Raw genomic sequence first — 12,502 nt, forward strand, 5'->3', positions numbered from 1 at the left:
TGTTAGATCGCCCATTCATCGAGGTAGGCTATAGGTTACATTTTATCACGCTAAGACTAATATCAGCGAAGAAATAGATGAAAATGTGGAAAAAACGGGGGATATGAACTACTGGAGCAATTTTTATGTTATTTGGCAAACATGAAGAATAGACCACGTGAACGGATATAGGCTATTTTTTGCTGCAAAATGTACGGTTGCGTGAAATTCCTAAATTACACAAGCGAAGTCGCGCGGAACATCTATACAAATCGTAGGAAAGTCAATTCTGTATATTATTGAATATTTTTGTACAATAAATAATACCTACTTGGGATGTGATCTACTATGCTAACGCGGACGAAGTCGCGGGCAACAGCTAGTATAATATTTTATGCTTAACAATAGTTCATATATATCATATTACAACTTACAACTCATGTAATATTCAGATTGTTTTATATAACACTAAAATAATTGTTTTATTCATAACTTTTCTGATCTTGTCACATGAACTTGAAATAAAAGACATTATGTAACTTTTGCTACACATACAAGACCTGTTTTTATTGTTCTGTGTACAAGACATCCAACTTCTATTGTATTTAACAGTCTATTTCTATAGTAAGTGGTTTCTAATTATTACTTTTTTATACTGTATAATTTATAATCTATAGTGTACTTAATTAAATTCGACGCTTATTAGGAAACTGGTTAGATGTTACCATCAAATTTATTTTTATAATCTCCATAACAAGTTTTATTTTGTGTGAAAAAAATATCAATAGTCTGCGTAAGCTACACACTATTTATTCTGCAGCTACTAATAATAACGCGAACGACGACAAACTCACAAAATGTAATAAAACTGGGGTTAAAATGTGTCAGTTGTGTAAATTGATAAATATTGGGTAAACCGAAATAGCTTTATTTTCGTACGGGACAGGATGTCGTGTTGATGTTCGCCGCGATATCTGTTTGTGATTCCGCGGCCGTAGGACAGTCGCGCGGAAGGGCCTGCGGGGGGCGGGGGGCGGGGCGCGGCGCAGCGCGGGGAGGGGCGGGGCGGGGTGCACGCTGCAGCGAGGTCGTCGCTCGCGCGCGCCGCCGTCAGTCGGGAGCGGGATGCGGTGACGTAAACTGCATCGGCGCGGGCCGCTAACGTAGTGTAGGACGGGACGTGTCGTGCTTCGATGTTTATGTATTGCGTGCGTGCGGACGATCCTGTGTGACTGTGTTCTCGTTCCGACGACTCCCCCGATCTTCACTACGTGGGCCTCTGTGGTCCGGTCCGCCCGTCCGAGAGGAGCCCCAAAATGGTGAGTGCGGTCGAAGCTCCCGATCGTAGTTTGTTTACGTCGGCCCTAATGCCGCCTCTTTCTCTCGGCCTGCCGCCCGTATCCCTACGTCGCGTTCGCACGCGACTCTATTTTGTTTTGTTTCCGAATTGCAGACACCTACGTCGACGGCTCCGAACCCGGTCCCGTCTGTAGGCTGCGTTTTTTTGTGTGTGTGCATGTATTGTGCATTTTTTGTAGTATTTTCGCAGGTAGTCGAGAGGACGTCCTTTTTTATTCGGCGAAGCGATTTCGGCGAGACGAGCCGAGGAGGGTGCAGCGGCGAGGGTGGATTCGCGTGTGCGATTGTTTTTACTGAATAGGCCCGGCGCTGCATAAAATGTAGGTCGGTCGGTGGAAGTGCGGCCGTGGCGAGTGCACGCGATGTCGGGCCTCGGTCCCTTCCATGTCGTTGATAAGTATACGCAACACAATACCAGCGCTACCCTAATGTATTCAGACTGGCATCTATTGTTGCTCCGATATTGTTACTCGGAATTGATCAAACTCGCGAGTAGTTTCGACGTTCTACGCGGGTAATTTGGCCAGAATAATGATGTAGTTAGTAACATTTTTGCTTAATTATTTAGTGGGTAACGGTAATGTTGGGTTTTACTACAGCGATAAGTTGAATGGAATTTACATGCGATAAGTTTCATAATTGTTACGTGCGTAATGCGAAAAGTGAGTCATGTACGCGGTGGTTTCGCGCACTTTTGTCCGCGCCTCATTGGCCGACCAGTCAGCGGCGATCTGCTCGCAAATTCACGATGATACAAACATTTGCGGAAATACACCTCACCTCACCACAAAATCCCAATTTTTTGTCGCACCTTTGAGGCATATCTTCAAACGTATCCGGAATTACTCATCCAAAACCGTACAACTAATAACACAGGGGAGCAAGAAGCGTTCCCAAGGAATTTTGATTAAAAAATTACCATATCTCAAGAAAACGCCCCAACTAAAGAGAAATCAAATAGCAAACAACAGCAAATCCGGTCAGGATATATTTGGGAATAGGATTTAAATCAACACGTTTATCTTGATTCCTGTATTGACAGATGTTCGTTCTTCCGGGATGCGCAACAACCCCTCGTGCAAGCTGGTCGATAACTCCACGGGTACAAGACGAATAAATTATAGCAGAAATATTCCTAATTCGCCGTGGAATTTAAACATGTGCTGCCAAATATGATAATTTGCTTAATACCTTCGGTAAACTCTTTGGCTTCACAATTTTGCACGTGTTCGCACTTGCCTCCAAAAAAGTGTCCTTCGACTTATAGTATAAAACGAAACAATATAAATATGGAAAGCGACATATTATATTTGTATAATTCATTGTTCTACTAAGTATTCAGTACACACCTAATAAAGCACTAGCTGTTTGACCGAGCTTTGCTCGGTATCCCATAAAAATGACATTTTCTAGAAATGATTCCTAGCTAGATCGATTTATCGCCCCAGAAACCCCCTATATACTAAAGTTCATGAAAATCGTTGTAGCCGATTCCGAGATTCCAATTATATATATACAAGAATTGCTCGTTTAAAGGTAAAGGTATAAGATTCGGAGTATGAGGAATGTGGCACATATCTTCCAGATCCAAATTAATCAATATCATAAAAATATTCCTGAGAAAGCCATACATTGTAGTTATAACTTCGTTGAACTATATATTTAGTCGACCAAAATTAAAAAAATAACAAAAGATAAAGTAACAAAGACCACGAGGAAAATCGCGGAAACGTTTAATAATTAAAATTAATTTTAATTAGGTAACGTGACAAGTAATAAAATGCCAAAACGAACTTATTCGTGAGAATTGAAAGGACCATTTAAACACAAAGTGAAACGAATTGCAATTTGTAAGCCTAGGGCCACGCCCTGAAAATTTTTGGGAATAAAAAGAAATGCTATGAATATCTAAAATGTTTCGCATAGCATGTTATCTACAGTTCGATGTCCTGTATAAAATGGGCATTAAACGTATTAGCACGGAATCATCCAATTGTATGTAACGAATCGCGCCAGTGATTGGAGTTAACCGGTCCGAGTATTTTCAATTTCTCACCGCTCCGCTCTCGGCTAACGGTACTTCTAGCTATACACCTGATCTGTTTGTTTAGAACGGGCCCTTTCTATAACCTAAAAAGCGGATCAATTTGTAGCGTGCTATCGTAGTATCGTAGATTGTCTACAACCTCTTGTATACCACGAATACACTCGAGATAATGATCGTTGTTTATGGTGTTATTTCCAAGAGTTTCTTCGCTCGTTGATTCCTAATAATTTTACCTTTGTTCTGTAAAGTTTCGAACGTATTGTTTCGTTCTTGTTCTTATGTAATCCAAAACCGATGTTTCCTGCGCTGAGATTCATTTGTTTTTACAACGGTGCCCCGTTCAATTGTTCGTTTGATTTAATGCCTTCGATTTCGTCGAATTCCATATATTTACGTATTTCTATTCACGGTGCGTAGCTCGTTGAATGGTTCTGGTAATTCCGTAATAGTTGTCAGCTTTTCGGAACTGGTTTAACGGACACGAGCTGGTTGCACATTTCATGTGTCTAAAGTGAATTGTGGGTATAGCTAATAGGTCTCGTAATGTATAAGGCAGCTTGCGGTGGCGCGTGCCGGGCAGGTGTAGGCCGGCTGCTCCCACACCTGTCACATCAGCTGCTTCTAGCTTTCTTTATTCCATCATTCATACTTAAAAGCCTTACCCGCTCTTTGCAATAATCCTTAAAAACCACTTCCGATTTATCAGACCTATCAAGAATACAATGTTTTTGTCGACGATATCGTAATTCGTAATTGGAGACTGAACTCTGAAATGTATCCTTGAACTTGGGACTTTTTAGCACGTTCGAAGATTATGTAACCTTTGCTAATATCAAACGTCAATGCTACGTACTTGGCGATTGTAAGTCATCTTATCGCTCATAGTAACACTTCGTTCTTCGATAATGCTATCATAGTACTCATTGTTTCGCGTAGTAGATAGCAAGCGAAAGGACGATACAATGATAGTAAATTCTTTTCGAGTATGGTTACCGTCTTTATTGAAACGGATCATGGCTTCGGAACAAGTTTATGTACATATTACATCAATGACGACTTCGGAGATATTATGTTATTGGGTTAAACCAATTCTGGACTGTTGCCTCGTGTCATGATATTTTCATTTGTTTTTCTTGCAATGTTCTTTTGATTTTTTACACCAACGTGTACATCGTTTTTGTTTACCATACAGATGTCATGTTTCTCATGTTTTAACAATCAGTTATCAATAAAATAGCATGCGGCATATAGCATACTCTAGCGAGTACCAACATATTCGTATAGTTTTACGAACGTGAACACTTTCACTACTATTAATTGCTTTGTCATGAACATGATCTTAGAGACTCTTATACATACGTGAGTGTTAGTAATGTATCGTTTTATTCTCTTTGGCTTACTTACCTTTTGTTTTTTTTTTTTTACTTTTTCTTAACATATAAGAAAGTTGCTAGTTTTATATTGTAACGAGTACGTCTCTTAAAACCCTGCAAAATAATTCTTCCAGACATACATTTTTATTCATTAATGTAAATGTTATTCTAGGTCCTCTTATCCAATGCGAATTTGTTCAATCACAATGCCTATTTTGAATTATAATAATGTCAGCCTAAGCATAAGCGAAAAGCCACTAAACGACATTATTTATACTTTTATTGCTCGTTTAATTGCTTTATTTTTCGTCATAATTTATTAATACGTTCGATGCTCAATTGATTTTATTTTCAAAGTCTCATTTAACATCCTCAACCAGAAATATTTCATCGAAGTCCACAACCTTTTCTAGCGTTCCTCGAAGGCGGAGAGTTATAAAGTTGCCAGCAATAAGTTGTACTCGCTGACAGGGTCTGGTAGTTCGTGTCAAAGTACTGCAGGTCTTTGTGTTTTCGCAAACAGCATGTTTCCCCCGGACCGGTTGGGCGACGCGTGCGGTTATCCGCATGTAGGTGTGCAATTAACTTGCAGATGCAATGCCACTGACCTTGCGCCATTTTTTTTTTGACCCAACCTTTTGCTAAACTGCCAGTTTGTGGATTTTATTCTTTAGTAAGCTAAAATTTATTTTGTTGAGATTTAAGTACATACTTTAGTTCATTGAATGCCATTTCGTCCTGACTTTTTGGACTGAATATGTGAATAACAATTTTATAATTTTGTTTTAAAATTTTGTATTTAATTTGATGTCTTGGATCCTCTTTCTTATTTGATAATTCTCGTTAATTAGCAACATTACCATGCCATTTCAATTTCCGAATTATCGAATTTTCATTTAGAATAGGAATGTTTTTCCCATCATTAGGCGTACAATAATTACAAGTGTGTTACGCAACATCGTTTGTTATGTGAAGACGTAGGACGGCTCGGCGAAGCAGCGTAGTAACAGACTAACGGGCCTAACCGGAATTTGTGTTCGAAGTGTTACATACATCGACGAACACTCTTGTCTATTTATATAAGCCGAGCGGTAGAACGCTAGTTTTGGCGTGCGCGGTTTTCGACCGGAGCCGAGTGCATCTAAGTACGGAAAGACGTGCGGGAGGGGCTCCCTCTGCCTCCCGATGTGCGCCGCGTCACGTACGCATTGTGCCCTTTTTCGTCTACCGAGGGGCAGCGCGCGCCGCTCTGCCGTCTGTACCTCAATCGAATCCTCTACTGAGGGCGGCATCGGCACCCTCCCCCGCGCCCCTCTAACCTACCCCATCGCGGCCCACATTTAAGGGCTCGGTCGTCTCGTTACGAAATAATCGTAGTGGCCGAATTGGGTCATGCTTTCCGACCGGGCCGGGTTAAGTGATGTCCCGCCGCGGTCGTCGACACTAACGGAGAGCACTATTTATACCTGCGGAGAGCGGAGTGCTGCACCGGAACTCGACCGCTGCATCGCTGCAAGCGTCTCCTCTGTCAATGACCTCCTCAGCATTCGAGCGTTCGCTTCCTGCATCAAATATTAAACGAACTACGTTGTAGTTTACTTAGTTTTGTTGCAGCAAAAAGTCAGTTCGTTTGAACTTTGAAGCGTTGTACTCGAGCCTCTCACGTTTCTCAGTAAATGGATGCTCCATTTACGCTATATTTTAGTGCCCCTTCGCTTGAATCTCTTCCGTAATGATTTAAAGTATCTTTAGTGTATTGTATTTGAACTGTACATTTAAAATTTCATAAACTTTATTTATTTTGACAAAGTTAAAATGTTAAATCTAAACTACAATCGTAGTCGAGGATTCAATCAATGAATTTTAAATTAAGCAGCCAATGGAGATGGTGTATTAATTGTGCGCAGTCGTCGTGGAGAGATACAGGAGCGACTAGCGAGTATGTACTGTGTTCGCGATCATTGTCCGCGGCGGAATTTCCGCGAAAAAATCCATACGTCACGCGGCGCGTCACCGGAGGAAACGTCACAAGGCCGTCTATCTAGCTACCCGCAGCTTCTCGCTGGGCGTAGTACATTTTTTTACTAATCACATGTTTGTGACGCGAGCTCCAATGTTTTTTCTACTCCTTGAGTAGAAAAAACATAACAAGAGATTCTATAGTCCAAACAAATATTAATTGTTGAGCTTGATGAGTTGACGCAAAATATACAATAGAAGCAATTAAAGCGTCGCCACCCGGAAAACTTGCAAATTCTGAGCTTTTATGTCGTAATATCCACAACTCCACAATGAATTTCCACGCAAGTGCTAATCGAGTTATCCTTAATTTTCATTCATTAAAATATAGTTACATCTAACCCGCGAATTACGTCAATGAGATAGCAACTACGAAGGCTCCTTATCTCCAAATTAGGTAATCGTGCTATATTTAAATGTGATACAATACGACGGAGATTACAATTACAACTCCTCGCGTCATGAAATCCTGTTACGTTAGTAGTAAACTTCGCGGATGACTCAGTACATCTCGAGTAATAAATAAAATTCCGACTAACGATGACTGTAATTGAAGCGAGGAAGGTGTTCTCACGGATGGTGCGCAGCGTTCTTGCCGTTACATACAATGGGCATTAGAAAGCGGCCGGTGACCGCAAAAAGGGAGCACGGAAAGGGCTCCGATCCAACGCTACAAGCTTGCGACACGGCGTTACGTCACCGAACGCGATAACCTCCGGCCGCGTCCCACGAATCTAACAAATGTCCAAGAAATCGTATGACGCCGAACGCCATATTCCCCAATCCCCACGCATAATATGTACCCTACCGTCAAACAATGTCTGACGTAGATGGCTTTAAAATCGTTCACAAAGGGTTCAACCCTTTTATAATCCTGATGCTAGGGATGGGGCCGAGTTTTTAATTCTCCTGCATGTAAATAAGTATTGGACTTGTTACGACACTTGTGTGCCATGAATTGTAGGGTACTTCTCAAGGGCACTCCGACGTTTGTAATGTAATAATAGCACGGAATGATCAGTTCGTTAGGGGAGCATTATGCACGGAACTTAGTTTGCTAAAAAGTTCGGATCAAAGAACTCTTTTGTCAGAAGCATCATTTCTGCTCTCGGTAGGCCATTGTTTTAGCAAATGAATTATACTCCCAGCTGATGCGTGCTGTTTACATCGAATACATAAATGCGAAACCTGTTCGGTGTATATTGTGCAAATATCGTGGGTGGAATCTTTGTTTTTTGTACCAACGTAATACGACTGCGTTTCTTGCAGCGCAGAATGCAGTCGCGATGAGCTCGCTTCCTCATTACTTGACCTCGCATCGTGCTGTGCAGTGTGCACAATGAGCTTCGCGTACACGAACACTATGATACACTTGCACACACGTATATGTGGGCGTGTTTCATTGTTGTGGGTCGACTGGATGCAGTCATCGCTAAACGAAATGTAGAACATTATGTCACATTTCAATGATTCACGCCGCAATGTTTTTAAGTTATTTATTGGGTCAAGTTTTGCTGGCGTCGCGCGCGCCGTATTTACATCTGGCTTCTCGACTTCTTCATCTTTAGGCACATAAAACGTTTCGTTTCTCGGTATTTCGTCTTTGCGGAATACATATGCGAATATATATAAGTGATGTTTGTGTCGGTTCGCGATGTTGTCTCAAGTACCGTAATGATGGCCTCTACGTGCCTGCTGCGCTTGCGGGCTTCCACTAGAACCGGCTTATTTCTAATCTACCATATATAGACGGTACTTTGTCATTGAATTTACTGCCACATAAGGTTGCTCGTGCAGCCTGTCGTGTCGATAGGAAATCGTATATTGATTACTGTCCCTTATTTATATTCCACGTTAGTGAATTGTGATTGTGGACTTACGTTTAAACAACAGGCTATTCATCACACTGCACTGTTATTCACTTTTGCAGTAGATTGATTTATAGTTTCAACACAAAGTGTTTAAAAATCTCATTCCTCGTATACCCAGTGACAAATGTTGTTACTATTTCATTGACTACGCTACGATGAGCCTACTAATTACTTACTGTATTGAAAATGGCTTCCCCCATTATAATTTCACGCTCAAGTTTATTTATATTCATGTTATGATGGTTAATATCTTATTAGATTTAATCAAATTAAAAGTTGAATGGTCTATTTATTTCTTGTACTGGCTGGACATTCGACTTCTTCATATCTTATATCTCTAAACGAGCAATTCTTGATATATATAATTGGAATCTCGGAATCGGATTTAGTATATAGGGGGTTTGGGGGGCGATAAATCGATCTAGCTAGGAATCATTTTCAGAAAATGTCTTTTTATTCGTGTTTTATGGATAATCGATAAACTGAAAAATATGACTCTTCCTGACATCTATTGGCGAATAATAATACTATTTTGTTGGCAAGTAATTGTTTTAACGACCAGCAGATGGCGTTATTAAGTAACACGCAGTCAATGAGTGTTTGCTATACCGAGCAAAACTCGGTCATCCAGGTACTTTTTATTTATATTCGATAAGGTGCTGATTTGCTGAAGCTAAATTTAGTTACTTCACAATCCACCGATTTAGTAGGTCTAAATTATAATCTGAGCTCTTTGAATAAAGTTTACAATCACGTATAAAGTAATTAATGAACATTAGACACACGCAAAAACAAGCTAAGTGAACAAATTACCAGAACATGACTGTTTTAGTTGCTATGTGCTTATGTTAATGAGTATCACCTACGTTATATGTTCTTTCTAAGGTCAGTCACGTTTTAATATTATGTATTAACACATTGTCACGCGAATAATAGTATGTATTTACTTGTATTTACAAAATGAAAATAGTTAATACATACACCGCTTCTATACGAACAATATTTAAATATTATACAGTATAATTTATACCGTGCAAAGAATTACTTATTAATCCAATAACAAAATCTTAAGTGAGCATTGTCAAAAGTATAATAACACATATAAAATGAAATGAATAAATTCCTTTTTTAAATTGTTAAGTATTATTAACTATTAAGGTTGGTTTATAGTGCCCTTCGTATAGTTTATTCAAATTCGCCTTGAGCGTTGACTTGTTTAAAGTTACTACTATAAAATTATTTATACCGTTACAATTTCTATTCATGCTCGGTGAATCATAAAATAAGCTCACGTTTAGTTCTAGTCTAGACCAATATGGGTCATGGGAATGCGGAATGAAACTAACCCTGCTCTGATATCTGAAATAGATAAAATAGTACCTATCACTACAAGCGCTGAAGGTTAAGGAATGAATTTCAAAAACAAACGTGTAGTGGAATTTAAAAAAAATTAAAGAAATTAAGAAAGAACCAATCTAAATAATTAACTAATATAGGAAAATGTCTACCTAATCTAACTTAACTAAAAAGCGAAAAGAAAGACTTGCTAGGAAGTTACGCCTGAAAACATACGAGTATGACTAATGGTAAACCTCCATCAATCGAATATGGTGTGGGCTATATTAGTGTTAGTTATCGTACGAAAGTAGGTCAAATGGTACGACGGCAGCGATAACCGGGCCCTAGCTGATATTACCAATTGCAGTGAGTTAGCTAATATTGAGCATTCCGGAGCAATATACAATGGCTAACGGCATGGAAATTACTCGAAACATGCTCATTTACTCCGCTATTAGAGGATTGTCATTATCCTTCCCAAAGTTTTACTTCAGTGAAGGGTGTTGTTTCTTAGAATTACTCTTTAACTTAGTAACTTTTAGTTTAGCTTGATCTTCAACTCCATTGTGTTTCTCAGAAATTTTCAGAATGAAGAGAAAATAAATTATACAGAAGTTCATTATAAATTAATGAAAGTTGTTTATAGACTTCTGTATTAGTGAGTTAAGGATTTAAGATTAGGTATAGATTTAACGTAATAGAAATAGATCTATCATTGGCTATTATACTTCAGTAATTTACAGCACGTACAAATGAGTTGATAAGTTTCTTATACGAGATATTAAAACAACGTTGGGAACACTAGTTTTATGGCCAAAATTATCTTGCAGTGCTGTTACTGGATATCTAATCTCGTTCTCATAACAAAGCGGTTGCAATCTGTTACCGTGGGGCGAACAAGGCCATGATGTAAGTCAGGTGTGCAGTGTGCACGTAAAATGCATCGGTTGATTGCATCACGAAGCCCCGTCACGAGTTCTATCCGAGTGTAATTGAACTTGGTGCAATCAATTGTTCGGAGGTAAAGCCAATCTATTTGCTGGTTTGGTCGTGTGATTCTGAATGCAGAATTTAAAACGTTCGGCAGTTTCACGGAAACGGATAGGTTTGAGCGGTATTATGTAATTGCTTGATGCTACCGAACGAAAGCTTCAATTGAATCGACAACATTTTCAAATTCTAGGTTAATCTTCAACCAAAAAGAAGCCACAAAAAACTCGACAGTATTAGTACTCGGTAGCCACTAGATGTAAATTATCTTTCGGAAATGTGGAACGACCAGAAAATTAAAACGGAATCTAAGCGAATGTCATAAGTCATAACGCTGCAGTTAAAAAGCCGACCTTGGCAATAATTGCTTGACCCGTATTCGTTTTATACAGTAGTTAACGGGGAAGTGGGTTATTATTACACTTTGCTCGTTCCCTTTGCGAGTCACCGTGGGAACGTCTCGAGCGCTCATTATGAGGAATCACGTGGAGCGGGGCGCACCTCGCACCTAGCGATAGTTCAATTATGTAAAGTATGAGCTGTGATGAACGAACTATAAATAGCCGGCGATCCGTCCTTGAGCCGTGCTGTGAAACTGGGTCAAGCCTCATGGCGGTGCTCCTCGCGACTCGGCCACTCCAATTACCCGGGACATCTAAGCGTTCTTTTCTTCGCTGATATATTTTTTCTGAAATATTCAAAAAGCTTTACGATCAAAGTTAAACAGATGTTGCTTATGTTGAATATTGTATGCGTGTATTTTAGTTACCTGAGCGATAATAATGGTCCCTCGGCGGGCAGGTAGTTATCGTTCCACATCGATGTTGTAATATCGATCATTTGGAATATGCTGGAAAGTAACGAAACCCCATCGTTTCCCCTGTCGATATAATGCAATGTTGTATCCCATCTTTTATACGGAATTATTCTTTTACGTTCCACGTTTTGTATGAAATTGTATTTCAATTGAGTCAGGCAACTGTTTAATGAAGTGAATTTGTGATGTCTCCCGATCTCACTGTTTGGGATCGAGAACATTTTGGGTGTGTTTCTAAATAATTTTCTCTGTTAATCTGTAAATATCTAAAAATCGCTATCATCTATCATGTATGCCGTTGCTATGTTATTACAGTTTATTAGTCTCTCGATTCACGCTACTTTTTAAATCACAAAATGCATTTCTCTTATGTTATTAATTTCCAGTTTAAATCACTAAATGCATTTCTCTTATGTTATTAATTTCCAGTCTAGTAATAAACAATGCAATAATGATTATGTAGCCACATATTATAAAAACATATTGCGATTACGGTGGATAAAAGTATATTATTATTTAGTTCATAATGTTTATATCGACTTGGTCCAGTGACTGTTTTCTTTTGTTGATAAATACTAAATCTATGAAGTATTAATACTCTAGCAGGGGCAGGTTATTTTGTCATTTTATCTTTATCAAAGACTCACTTCACTCGTAAATCAGTGAGAGAAGTTATCTTTGCATATTTTGTCCTTTCTCTATCCTTGAA

At 39.2% G+C, this 12,502-nt stretch overlaps 1 protein-coding gene across 3 annotated transcripts in view; it reads left to right on the plus strand.

Moving 5' to 3' along the window:
* Positions 1-12,502, plus strand: part of LOC121730384 (lysine-specific demethylase 6A) — a 38,725-nt gene that overhangs the window by 5,431 nt on the left and 20,792 nt on the right. The window contains exon 1 of one of the 3 annotated variants that reach the window (XM_042119406.1): positions 1,090-1,298. The exons of the other annotated variants lie outside the window; for them this stretch is intronic. The gene's annotated coding sequence lies outside the window, so the exon portion shown is untranslated. Of the gene's footprint in view, positions 1-1,089; positions 1,299-12,502 lie in introns of those variants that run through there. 3 annotated transcript variants of the gene reach the window in all.

Source organism: Aricia agestis, chromosome 9 (genome assembly GCF_905147365.1).
Source record: "Aricia agestis chromosome 9, ilAriAges1.1, whole genome shotgun sequence".
Classification (NCBI taxonomy): domain Eukaryota; kingdom Metazoa; phylum Arthropoda; class Insecta; order Lepidoptera; family Lycaenidae; genus Aricia; species Aricia agestis.